This window comes from Acomys minous, assembly GCF_964271855.1.
Source record: "Acomys minous genome assembly, chromosome: 7".
NCBI lineage: Eukaryota > Metazoa > Chordata > Mammalia > Rodentia > Muridae > Acomys > Acomys minous.
The window spans coordinates 94,235,605-94,247,974 of record NC_140488.1 but is presented as its reverse complement, the minus strand read 5'-3'; positions in this window follow the sequence as shown (position 1 = coordinate 94,247,974).

Below are 12,370 nucleotides of genomic sequence, written 5' to 3'. Positions count from 1 at the left end.
CACAAAACAACTGTGCCCAAGCACCAGGCTTTGAAATTAGAAGAATACTTTCCTGTTGACGTAAAGCCTGGTGCAATTCAAAGCCAGGTGAAAGCCTTCTTTCTTATTCTTTCCTTCCTCAACCTCTAAGGCCCCTCAGTTCCTTTTTTCCCATTAAATTTATTTGCATATATAAATTATAGAAAATAGTAGATTTCATTTTATATTTCATTCATTTAGTTATTGATGTTTTTGTCTTGGTTCTTTTCTGTCTTAATATTTTTCAGGAATCTGAGATTTATTAAGTTTTCTTTACTCATATAAACAACACAGACCTTATAATTCATAAAACTTGTGATTCCTATAAACATTGTTTACCAGAGCTGGAGTGAACTTAAGCGCCCCCCCCCCACACACACACCCCGTCTGTCTTTTGAGGGAGACTAAGGTTCAGAGAGACAGAGTTAGAATATTTCCATTTACAGAAGTGGAAAGCAATTTTCCAGAATCCAATATGCAAAATGGTCAATTTGCTGAATGGCCATTGCACAGCACAATTTTGCTTTTGTGAGTTCTTTTGTTCAGCTGATGGGTTTTCATTTTGCCTTCATTTTTAAGGAATATTGAATTTGCCTTTTCCCTAGTTCCTTGTCACCACAGTTGAGTCTGGGAAGCACAGAGAACATAAAAACATTATATAAATATGAAGAACTTTTATTAACAATGTGTCTATTATAATATAACAGAATGATGTGTGGATATTCAGAATGTAGTTTTGAATAGGACAACATTAATGAAGCATACCAAGAAAGGACATACACTAAAACTCCATTTCTCTTATGAGTCAAGAGTATAAAAATAGTTTACTTACAACTCTCAACAATCTTTCGTTCACTTTACCTCCATCCCAGCAACATTTCTTCTTCATCATATCTCAAATCCGTCAAAACATCAAAACCTTTCCTATCTCATTTACTCTTCTGCATGCTTTAGATGTCCTTCCCCTCTCCCCTCCCCTTCCTATAGTAGTTCCTTTGATATTGCTGGTAGGAACAAGTTCAGAAAGGACAGATTTATATAGTCTTACTCCTTTAGAGGGTTTCAGTTCATGGTTGCTGCAAAAACTGGCAGAGCAGCTCAGTCTATGGTGGAGGGAGCATGTGGCAGAGGCTTCTCACATGGGATTGGATCAGGAAGCTGACAGCGAGGCTGAAAACAGGGACCAAGCTAGCATCTTCAAAATCCATCCCTAGTGACTGCTAGTCTTTATGCCTAAAGGGTCCTAAAGCCTCCCAAAATGCCACTGCCCACTGAGGAATAAGTATTCAAAATGTGAGCCTCAAACACATCAGATCCAAACCATAATAATCTCCCTAGCATTAAAAAATTTTAATTGTTATTATTTTTATACAATAAATTGATCACATTCTTTACCCTGCCTCAGTTTCTCCCAGATCCTCCTCACCTCCATACCCAACAAAATTCGTGTTCTTTCTTCCTTTCTCTCTAAAAAAAATTGTAAATCAAAACAAACAAGCTGTCTTTAAAAAGAAAACCCAACAAAACAAATTTTTAACCAAAACAAAAAGTGTACAAAAAAAACCATGTAGTCTATTTTGTATTGGCCAAATACTCCTGGTCATGAGGCCTTCTCCAAAGCATGGTCAATATATCCAGTCAGACTCCATTGGAGAAAATGGATTTTCCCTTCCATAGCAATTATCAATTGTAAATAGCTTTTTGGCTAGGGGAATATCTTTGTGTCTACTTCCCCTTGTCAGTGCTCAGATTTTGTCTAACTTGAGCCTGTTCAGATCTTTTGTGTGCTGTCACAATCTCTATGAGTTCATATGTTTTTCAGTCCTGTTATGTCTGGAAGATGTCTGTTTCCTGGGAGTCATCTATCACCTCTGGCTCCTACAACCCTTCTGCCTCTTTTTCTGCATAAATCCCTGAGCCTTGAGGGGAAGTGTAAAGACATCCCATTTAAGGACGAGTACTCCAGTGTCTCTTAACTCTCTGTACATTGTCCAGTTGTGGATCTCATGCTGCTAAAGCCATGTGTTCGAAAGACATATTGCTATTCTCAAAGTTCTCAGCCCACATCAGAGACTCTTCCTCTTGCAGGAGCTGATAATTGGGTGTCTATGAGTAGAAGAATAGAGTGTAGTCTTAGTTTTCTTTTAATAATTCTGAAACAGATAATTTTATTATTTTTTTCCATTTGCTGTTTTTCAAGATTCCTTTTTAGATGTTCTGTGTCTGTCTTGTGGGTTCATAATAAACACTAAATTAAAATTTGTTTCTCAGAGTAAATTATCTACATTTTTCCTGGCTTCAGAAATGTTAAAATGGTTGCTATTTTGCAGTTTCCTTGCCTCTTAATGAAGCTGGCTTCTAAAGATGCTTTGTTTTCATGACATGAGTGATAAATAGGGATAACATTAAAGGAAAGGGAGATTACAGGAATATAAGAGGTGTGTGTGTGTGTGTGTGTGTGTGTGTGTGTGTGAGAGAGAGAGAGAGAGAGAGAGAGAGAGAGAGAGAGAAAGAGAGAGAGAGACAGAGAGACAGAGAGACAGAGAGACAGAGAGAGACAGAGAGACAGAGAGAGACAGAGAGAGACAGAGAGAGAGAGAGAGAGACAGAGAGAGAGAGAAAGAGAGACAGAGAGACAGAGAGACAGAGAGACAGAGAGACAGAGAGAGACAGAGAGAGACAGAGAGAGACAGAGAGAGAGAGAGAGAGAGAGAGAGAGAGAGAGAGAGAGAGAGAGAGAGAGAGAGAGAGAGAGAGAGACAGGCAGGCAGGCAGGCAGGCAGCTAGACAGACACAGACAGAGAGACAGATGAACAGACAGAGACAGGGAGAGGAGGAAAGGAGAGGAGAAAAACATAAAGAAAAATGAGGATGACAATTGCCACAGGGAATCAGCTTTGGAAAGACAGAAGATGCTTTGACGTAGCGTTGCTGAGTCATGTGTCACGTTAACAACTCTATTCTCTCTCACCAAGGAATTACAGGAAAAACCCATCATGCCACAACGTTTTCAAGATTGAACATACAAGTTGTACTGGTTTTGAAACTAGAGGTTCTCCCAGAGCAGCCCTGCAACATGGAGGTTGAATGGATGAATGAAATAATGAATCAATGAAAGCATTAGACAAGGTAAACAAAAACAAGTAACTGTAGCAAAGATATATAACAGTTCAGTGCACTATGGAATGAGGATATTTGCTTTTCATGAGTAGAGTCCAGACTGGAGAAGCAGCTCTGTTCCATAGTTAATCATAAACCCAAGGCCCATCTATTATGTGGCTCTGCCCTTCTATAGGTGGGTTGCTGTGGCTTCTACAAGGTATGGAAGAGAATGGTGACACTGATGAAGCTTGTCTACTGTCCTAAATGTTGGTTCTGATAGTGGCATAGCCATTTCCTTTTGCATTCCATTGGTTAGAATTCAACTATCTGACAAAGCCTTATCTCAAAGGTGACTATAAAACATAGTTTAGTTGTGTTCCCAGGAAGAAACGGAAAGTGAATCACAATGATTGAGTGGCAGTATTTGCCCTGAAGAACAAGCCTTTAAATCATCCAAGAGGCTGCTTGTGCACCATTCTGTTCTTACTCTGAGAGATGCACAATGTTCTTGAAATGCCACTAAGGTCGGCTTCTCCACTGACCTGTCCTGCTTCTTGCCAATGTCTGTATTTTCATACTGTGATTTGATTGGATTTGGGCAAGAAGATTATTTACCATTCTTGAACTCTTGCCTGATGTCATGATAGGCAAGGGCTGAATGTGTTTCAGAAGCAGGGTATAGCAGGAGGAGAGGGAGCTGAGGGATGTTGTTCCTTCCCCTGGCTATTCACCTCCCAGTGGGGAGCTGAGATTAAAGTGTCTAGTCTCTGTTCTTTCCGGGAAAATTCTCTCAAACCAGATGCACACTTTCCCATTCCTCACTATTATCCGACAATTTTCCCTCCTCTCTTCCTTCACAGATCCCTATAGTGTTGACTGTCTATGACAATATAATTGAATGCAGGGCAGTTTCCCTCCACTGTGATTAGTCAAACTCTTCCATATGCAGTTGAATCATCTTTAAGAAGATGAAGCTAAAGTCTCCAGGCTACAAATTCCTCCAGAGGTGCTGAATGGCATGTGCTTGGGTGTTCCTCTATGATGACATTAACTCCAAGTCTATTAACAGAGTGATTTCTCGGCTCTACTGTTCCTCCCCATTCTTTCATGACATTGGCATTGCTATTTTCTTTACCTTAGGCCTATCACAGTCTGTGAGCTAAGTTTATGCTGTCAATAGGTCCCTTAAACTAGCATCCTATATTTGGCTTGTCACCAGATTCTGGGCCTATCTCCATGGCAATCATAGCCGATGGGGGGGGGGGGAAATTTCCCTTCTAGAGAAAGAGCTAGAGTTTAATGAATCTCAGAGCAAAATTATTCATCTCAAAATAAATGATATTCTCTAGATACTAGAACAGCTGTTGAACAAAACACATTCTCTGGCAAGTGAGAAGAGTGTCACCCTGCGGATCGCAAATGAAAAGACCATTAAAATACAAAACCAAACAGTGGTGGTAAATTTATGAATGACAGAACTCACACACTTATGCTTCTAGTGACACAGCAGATGTTTCTCCACTCCTTGAGCCTATGTTGGTCATGTGACCTGCTCTGGTCAAAGAGATATATTAGTGAATATGAAGAAAGCAGAGGCTTCAAACGTGTTCATGGATTAGAGTTTTCTCTGTTGTGGATTCTGGGACCCTGAGACCTAAACTAATCTTTTAGATGGCAGCAAATAAATAACTCTAATCATTAACCTAGCTAGTAGCGTGACAACGCTAGATGCGTGAGTGAGGCCTTCCTAGGTTTCCCGGCATCTGGATAACTCACAAGCTGTCTGTAGACAAATGAGAAATCTCAGCCCAGACTAAAAGAGCTACATGGGAAGACTTCAGGTTAGGAGCTAAATGCAAGGAGGCTTTGTGGTAAGTTGCTATATTTTGAAGTGATTTGTTATGTAGCCCAAACTAACAGAACTGAGCAGCTAGTGCAAGTGTGTGGTATATGCCCATGTGTAAATGTACCTCTCACACCTTTCTTTATATCCAGAAAAATTATTCCCAAAATGCCCTGAAATCTGTGTTCTTAGGTGAGACCTGTTTACAAACACACTGTAGGAATGCAAGCACCAAGATAAACATAAGCACATCAAAACATAGGGAAAAATAAAGTGATTTAGTCTCTTCTTCTCTTTCCTGCTTCAAGCCCCTGAACTGGAATCCAGGCTGCCAGAGACCTGGCCAGTCTGAAGGAAGACAGTACCTAGGACTCGCCACAGCGCTCAATTCCTTGGGAACATTACCTCTTCTCTGCAGCCCCAGCATCAGGCATAAAGGAAGATATGCATAAGTCCCTACATCCTTCCACATGTGGGGAAATGAATCAATATTGGTATTTCTTCCTTCTTATCATGAAGCTTTTTACCTTATCATAGCTATTTTATTTTTTACCAACATGGAGGCTATGTACTACTGCACGTTAGTACCTTACAATGACTGGCTATTGATGATGGCTTTCTTAAGACAAGTTACCTAAGAGTGTTAGTATATATCAGATGTGACTACTGATTCATAAAACCACAGAAGTGCCATTTCAGGGCAGCAGAAATGGAGTTGGGCAGGGAGGGCTCCTTTGGTCCAATAAAACTTACATGGGAATCTGCCTCTAGTATTAGTTTGCTCATCTCAGGTATATATGACCTAACTATTTCTTGGCCACTGTCAAATATGGAGATTTATGTTTTAAAAGAATAGCAAATCATAAATTATATATTTAAAAAAAGAATAGCAAATCTAGTGGAGTTTTTTTTTTTTTCATCAAATTTGCTTGGCAACAGAAATCCTTCCCTTTACCATTTTCTTGGGTGGGGCTATAATCATTGGAAGACATGACTGCCCAGAAAGATCTGCTTCCAGAATGAATCACTAGCTTGGCTGGCAATGCAGTGCTAGCCTGATGCCAGGGGACCTCGTTCCTAACCACACAGCTCCCCCCCAAAATCATGTGGCCCCAAAGAGACTGAGGTAAAAGCAACAATACTCCTTCTGTTATAGCCATCAAAAAGTTACCCACTGTTATTTCTATCTTATACTGCTTGTAAAGGTTAGCCCTATTCAAGATGGGAGGTAACAGTTCAAGGGTCTGAATTCCAGGAGGCATGTATAACCAAGTCAGCTTGGAGCATGGATACCATATCTTTTGGCTTTTATCCCTCAGTGGCTAAGGTGCCCTGTGTGGCTCGAGCAAACTTTAGGAGAAGCGGAGGAAAACCTTAGGTAGAGGGGTTTATCCTTGCTCAAGGCAAGAAGCAGCCAATATACTGGGAATTAACCACTGTAACTACAAGTGATGTAGTGGCTTGAGGCCTCTGAGATGGAGCCTCACCCGCATTTGCTATGTGATCCAGGGATGTCATTAATGAGACAACTTTTCAGGTTCACAGATGATAACGAAAAAGAAAAATCTGTGACAGTAGCACGCTTATAGGTGAAACAAAATGATAGGTTGCTGACCAAGTATTTATGATTTGGGAAAGCCCTCTGGGGACATCTGTACTAGGCTGAGGTTTGGCCTCCCTGATGAGGGTGCTCCCAGAACACCAAAGCCAGCCTGCTCTTCCTATGGCTGCAGTATAGAATCACAACCCAGCCCTGGGCAAAGGCCCAGCTGCATTCCTGGAACCTGGGAAGGAGCTGGAATCAAAGGCAGGAGTCAAGATTTAGAGCCTTGGTGTGGTAAGGCTCTCCTCAAGGTAACCCCAAAGTGGAGGAAATGATGACAGATCAATGTTGGCAGCATTGCCTAACACTGAATTTAAAGCACTGACATCAATGGGCTCAATCACTCATGTGACCTAATTCTGCTACCCGACAAAGGAGCAAAAACGAGAGGAGAAGGATGGGCGGGAGGAATAGAGTGACTACGGAGGAAAGGAAACAGGTCTTTGCTGAGGAGCTGAAGCAGGAGACCATACATCTTGATGGACTGTGGAAACCCTGATTTAACCTGTTGTTCTCGAATACTTACTAAGAGCTTTAACTATCTTTTTTGTTGTTTTATATATTTTTTATTATAATTTATTTACATTACATCTCAAATGTAATCCCCTCATTCTTATCTTCCTGTCCCCACCTTCCCTCCCACTTCTGCCCTATTCCCCACCCCTAGACCTCTGACAGATGGGGTCCTCCTCCCACACCATATGACCCCAACCTATCAGGTCTCATCTGGATAGCTTGCATCCCCTTCCTCTGTGTTCCCACAGGGCTTCTCAGCCAAGGGGCAGTGATCAAATCACGGGCACAAGAGTTCCTGTCACAGGCAGTCCCCCATTCTCCCCTCTCCTTCTCAATGGGCTACATCTGAACAGGGGGTCTACGTTCCTTGTTTGCAATGTCCTTGGTTGGTGCATCAGTTTGCACAGGCTCCTCTGGGTCCAGATTTGCTGGCCTTGATAGTCTCCTTGTGGAGGTTCTGACACCTCCCATGCCCTTCCCCCATCTTTCCATCCCCTATCTCTTTCATACAGCTCACAGAAGAGCTTTAACTTTCAAAGGCATCCAGATTTGGGTAGGAAATTATATGTCCATGCTTCCTATGGCACCCTGTACTGTCTCAATCATAACTTTTCCTTATAATCAGTTGCAACTATTTAATGTCTGTCTTGTCTGCTCAGCTGTAATTTGTGGGAGAATAGGGACCACACCATGCTTGATGTATTCCATATAGATTTTATGATTGAATGAGCGGTGATTGAATCAATGAATAAGTACAGTCACTATTTTAAAAGGTATGGCAGGATCAAAATGAATGGAAGGGAAAGAAAGAGGAAGAAGTCATTGGGGCTAAAATTCCAAGGGGAGTCATTGGAGGCATGTTTTATTTATTTATGTTAGTGTTTTTAATATTTATTCTTTGACAGCTTCAAATGCACACACACACACACACACACACACACACACACACACACACACACACACACACACACACTACATCAGTCATATTACCCCACACTATGTCTTCTGATCTGTTTCTCACTCTTGTGGACCTTTCCTTCCTACAGATCCCCAGGAGGCAGGTTTTAAAGCCCCAGGTCAATCAATGCTCTACTCAAACTTGCTCCTTCATCAAGTACCAGTTGCCTCTGGGGCCAGAAGATGCATGCTAAGAAGCAAAGCTTGTGAAAAGTTCAAGGTTGTGAGATATTCAGTGAAGCCTCAGGTGTGAAGCAAGAAGCATCGCATCTCTGCTCTCCAGGCATCTGCCCTGTCTGCCAGTGAGTCTGAAAGCCAGGAAACTGTGTTATCAGCGGCATGATGACCATCAATGCATTTTCTGTATTATTTCCTTTTTAGGAAGAGAAAGCCAAGCATTTTTGCCATCAAACAAGGGCTATTTATGGTGCACTCACTCACATTTGCTAGGAGCTGCTGGGGCTGTCACGTGATTCTAAGCATAAACCATAGTCCATCTTACAGAGCCAAGATCATGTATGGGAAACCAGAGTGGTGGGGGGGGTGAGGGGGGAGATAAAAGGCTTAGCCAAAGTTCTGCTGAAAACTTCTAAATAGTGGCTAATTTGGGAGGGAAATGTCAGCACCACCCCTCCAGTGGTGGAGTTTGATTCATCACCCTTAACTTGTCTGAAAACGCCAAAAAAAAAAAAAAAAAAAAAAGTCTGCACTTGGATCTTAATGCTTCAATAAAAGTCACTATTTGTATCTTTCTGCGGCTTTTAGGAATTGAGTGAGGCCACTTCCTAAGGAAAGGGACATTGCATCACGGTGCCTGGCTGTTCTTTTTTGTTCTGCCAGAGGTTGTTGTTGAGCACTTCCTTTACTTTTGTTGTCTTTATGCTTTTTTTTTTTTTTGGTCTGAGACGAGATCACTGTGATGTCCATACCATAATAAGACAAATGAATGGCCCGCACACTGTTATGATAATATTTATTATTTACATTCTCTTTTCCCAAACCTCTCCAATCATAATTCCAAAGCATATCCTTTTGCAAAGTCCCCAAGAAAGTAGCAAACTTCACAGGAGACTCTCTGAGATATACATAGCAACCATTAGAATATGTGTCACAGAGCAGGCTGAGGCAATAGAGGAGTAGTAGCATTAGAGTTGAAAGGTGAGTATAAAGGCTGGAAAAGGGTGGAGCGGTAGAAAGGTGAGGTGACAGACCAGGGGACGGAAAACTAGGTCACAAGGCCCAATTCAACATGGTGTAATTTTGTAATAAATTTCATTGGCACAGTTATTACTATTCATTCATTTATGGATTTTGTTTGTTTTGAGATGTTTGTCTCACTCTGTATCTTAGGCCATTCTGGAATATACTATATAGCCCAGGCTGGCTTTGAACTCATAGTGATCCTCCTGCCTCAGCCTACCAAATGCTGGGATAATGGGTATGGACCACCATGCCTTGCTTCCATTTATGTGCTTTCTATGACTGCTTTCCTGACACAGTATAGTATCAGAGATTTTATGGTCCCTGTGCTGGTTAGTTTTACTGTCAACTGAGAAGGGGACATCTCATTTGAGAAAATGTTTCCACCAGATTGGCCTGCAACAAGTTTATGAAACATTTTTTTTGATTAGTGATTTATATGGGAGGGTCTAAACCACGGTAGATGGTGCCAGCCCAGGACTTTGGTTGTATAAGACAGCAGACTGAACAAGCTATGAGGAGTAGACAAGGAAGCAACATCTCTTCATAGTTTGTGCTTTCAGCTCTCACCTTCAGGTTGCTGCTCTCCCGGAGATCCTGCTCTGACATCCCTTCGTGATGATTTATAAGCTGTAAGCTGAAATAAACCCTTTGCTCCCCCAAGTTGTTTTTGGTCATGCGATCTTTATCGCAGCAATAGAACATAAACTAAAATAGTCTCCAAACACTAGAACATTTGCAAATACCTAAAAGAATTGCCGAATCCTGCCATAAGCCATGGCAGAAGTGGGAATGATTTTTCTTTTACTGCAATCAGTTTTCAGTGAGTGTGAATTTGAACAGAAGGTATGGGCCATTTGGTAGGAGAGGGGGAGCAAGTTTGTGCGGAGAGAAAATAGTTTTTCTCACCTTGCAGCACACTTAGTTTCAGATCCAGAGACTGAGACTCTTGGGGAATGAAAGTTGCTTGAATTGATTGGATAGCTCTGTCCTTCTGTCTGTACACGTATCCACTTACTGGCAACTGGACTCACCTATTTCTTTTCTCATCCAAGTACTAACCAGGCCCAATCCTATTTAACTTCCCAAACTGGACAAGATTGGGCTGTGTGTTCAGGGAGTTATAGGTGTGTACTCACATATTCTTTTTGTTTGGTTTGTTTTTTGAGACAGGGTTTCTCTGTGTCATCCTGGATGTTCTGGACTCACTTTGTAGACCAGGTTGGCCTCGAACTTACATCGATCCACCTGCCTCTGCCTTTGCCTACCTGGGATTACAGGCCGATGGTGCCACCACACTCGGCTGTACTCACATATTACGAGCCCTTGTTGGACCCAAAACATGGCCTTTGTAAGAAAAAATTAGAAGTGTAAGCTGACCATGTTTCAGGGAACTGTCCTAGGAATGTTTGATTGGCTCCTCTTCTCACCTGGATCTCTGCTATATTACCAAACATGGACTTGCTTAATAGTGTTCTTGAACTGGTGCTGTCTCACACAGCTGCACATTTAACCACTGGGCACTCTCTCCTTCCCCTCCCAGACACACTAGGTCACATGAACTGGCACTTTCAGATAGATTTTTGGTAAGCATTAATGCTTCTATTTTAATACTAGTGTCCAATCCCAGTTTCCATCCGGCTGAACTTCTGGTTTCATTTTCTGCTAATTATAAAAAGATGCCCTAAGACATTTGAGGCCTGATGAGTCCTGGGTAGGTGTAAATTGTTTGCTGTTGTTGAAGACACTCTGGGAGGGAACTTTCTAGAGTCTGACAGGATGTTGTTCCAGATGTCAGAAACCTAGCACCAAAAAAAAATAAATAAATAAAAATAAACTCCAGTTACTAAATTGATCACGGTCTGGAATTTTACATACAGAGAAAAGCTTCAGGCAGACAAAAATGTGAGAAATATTTGGAAATGGCCCAGAGATTTAGCAAATATATGGTTTAGCAATGTTCTGTAAGGCAGAAGATGGATGATGGTAATTGGCAAACTCATTTTTCTAGTGTTGTGTGAGGGATGGGAATTGTAGAGGGATATGAAGATTCTTAAGAATCCCCCATTCACTCTCTATGCTCTAATTATGAGTGAGAAAAATTGAAACCCACAGGGGTGAAATGATGAGTCCACAGACATGCAGACAACGAGCTTAATGTAAAATGAAGTACTCCTTTTTCTTCCCCCCATAAGCCTGAAGCATCACCCCTAATATGTTCCTTCATAAAAGCCAGTGTAACAACCATCATTTTCAGGCTCATCATCAAAGAGAGTCAAGATAAATAATGAAATTGTGTGTTGATGGCCTCAGAGGTGATTCTTGGCGGTGTTAGATGATGAGAATCCACAATTGGTAGCTACTTGAGAGGGCTTATTAATTCCATTAATGTGAATTGTATCTAATGATAACACTACATGTTATTCATATGTTTATTTGTTCACTTATTCATACACTTATTCAACACATTTTCTGAATGTCAACCATGAGTCACTAGATATGGTAGGCGTACTAAGTGAAGGACCAGGTAAGATAAAAGCTGCTTCAAACTTTGTAGTGGATTATTTTCTCATTCAAAACAGAAGCCAAGTCCTTATAACCATTAGAAAGAAATGTTATGATTGTAAAAATCTGCACTTCCATGTTCCAGTATAAAAGTGCTATATCAAATGACTAGCTTCATTCAGCTCATTTAAACTAGTTTACTCACATGTTAATTCATCAACAAGCATTTAGTAATAATTACCTTTCTATCAGGAGCTGTGCTGGTCACTGTAGTATTGGTGGAAAACAATGTTGACCAGTTGCATTGAACTATATTATCTATAAAAATGTACTTCAGCATTATATAGGCTGGTATATATTTTAATAAAAACACATTGAGATAAGTCCTCTGAAGGAAAAATATGCATAAGGAAATAAAGAATAAGGAAATCTAATTTATATTGAGGGTGAGAGGTGGGAGAAAGGATCTACATAGAAAATAAACTTTACATTGGGGCCTTAAAGAGGGGGCTTAGATAAGCAGAGGAGGAGATGAGGAAGGAATTTTCAGGCAACTGGAACAGACTCTATGGCAATATTCTGAAGTTGGTACCTTATCCTTGAGGTTTAGACAGCTTGAATCAGGC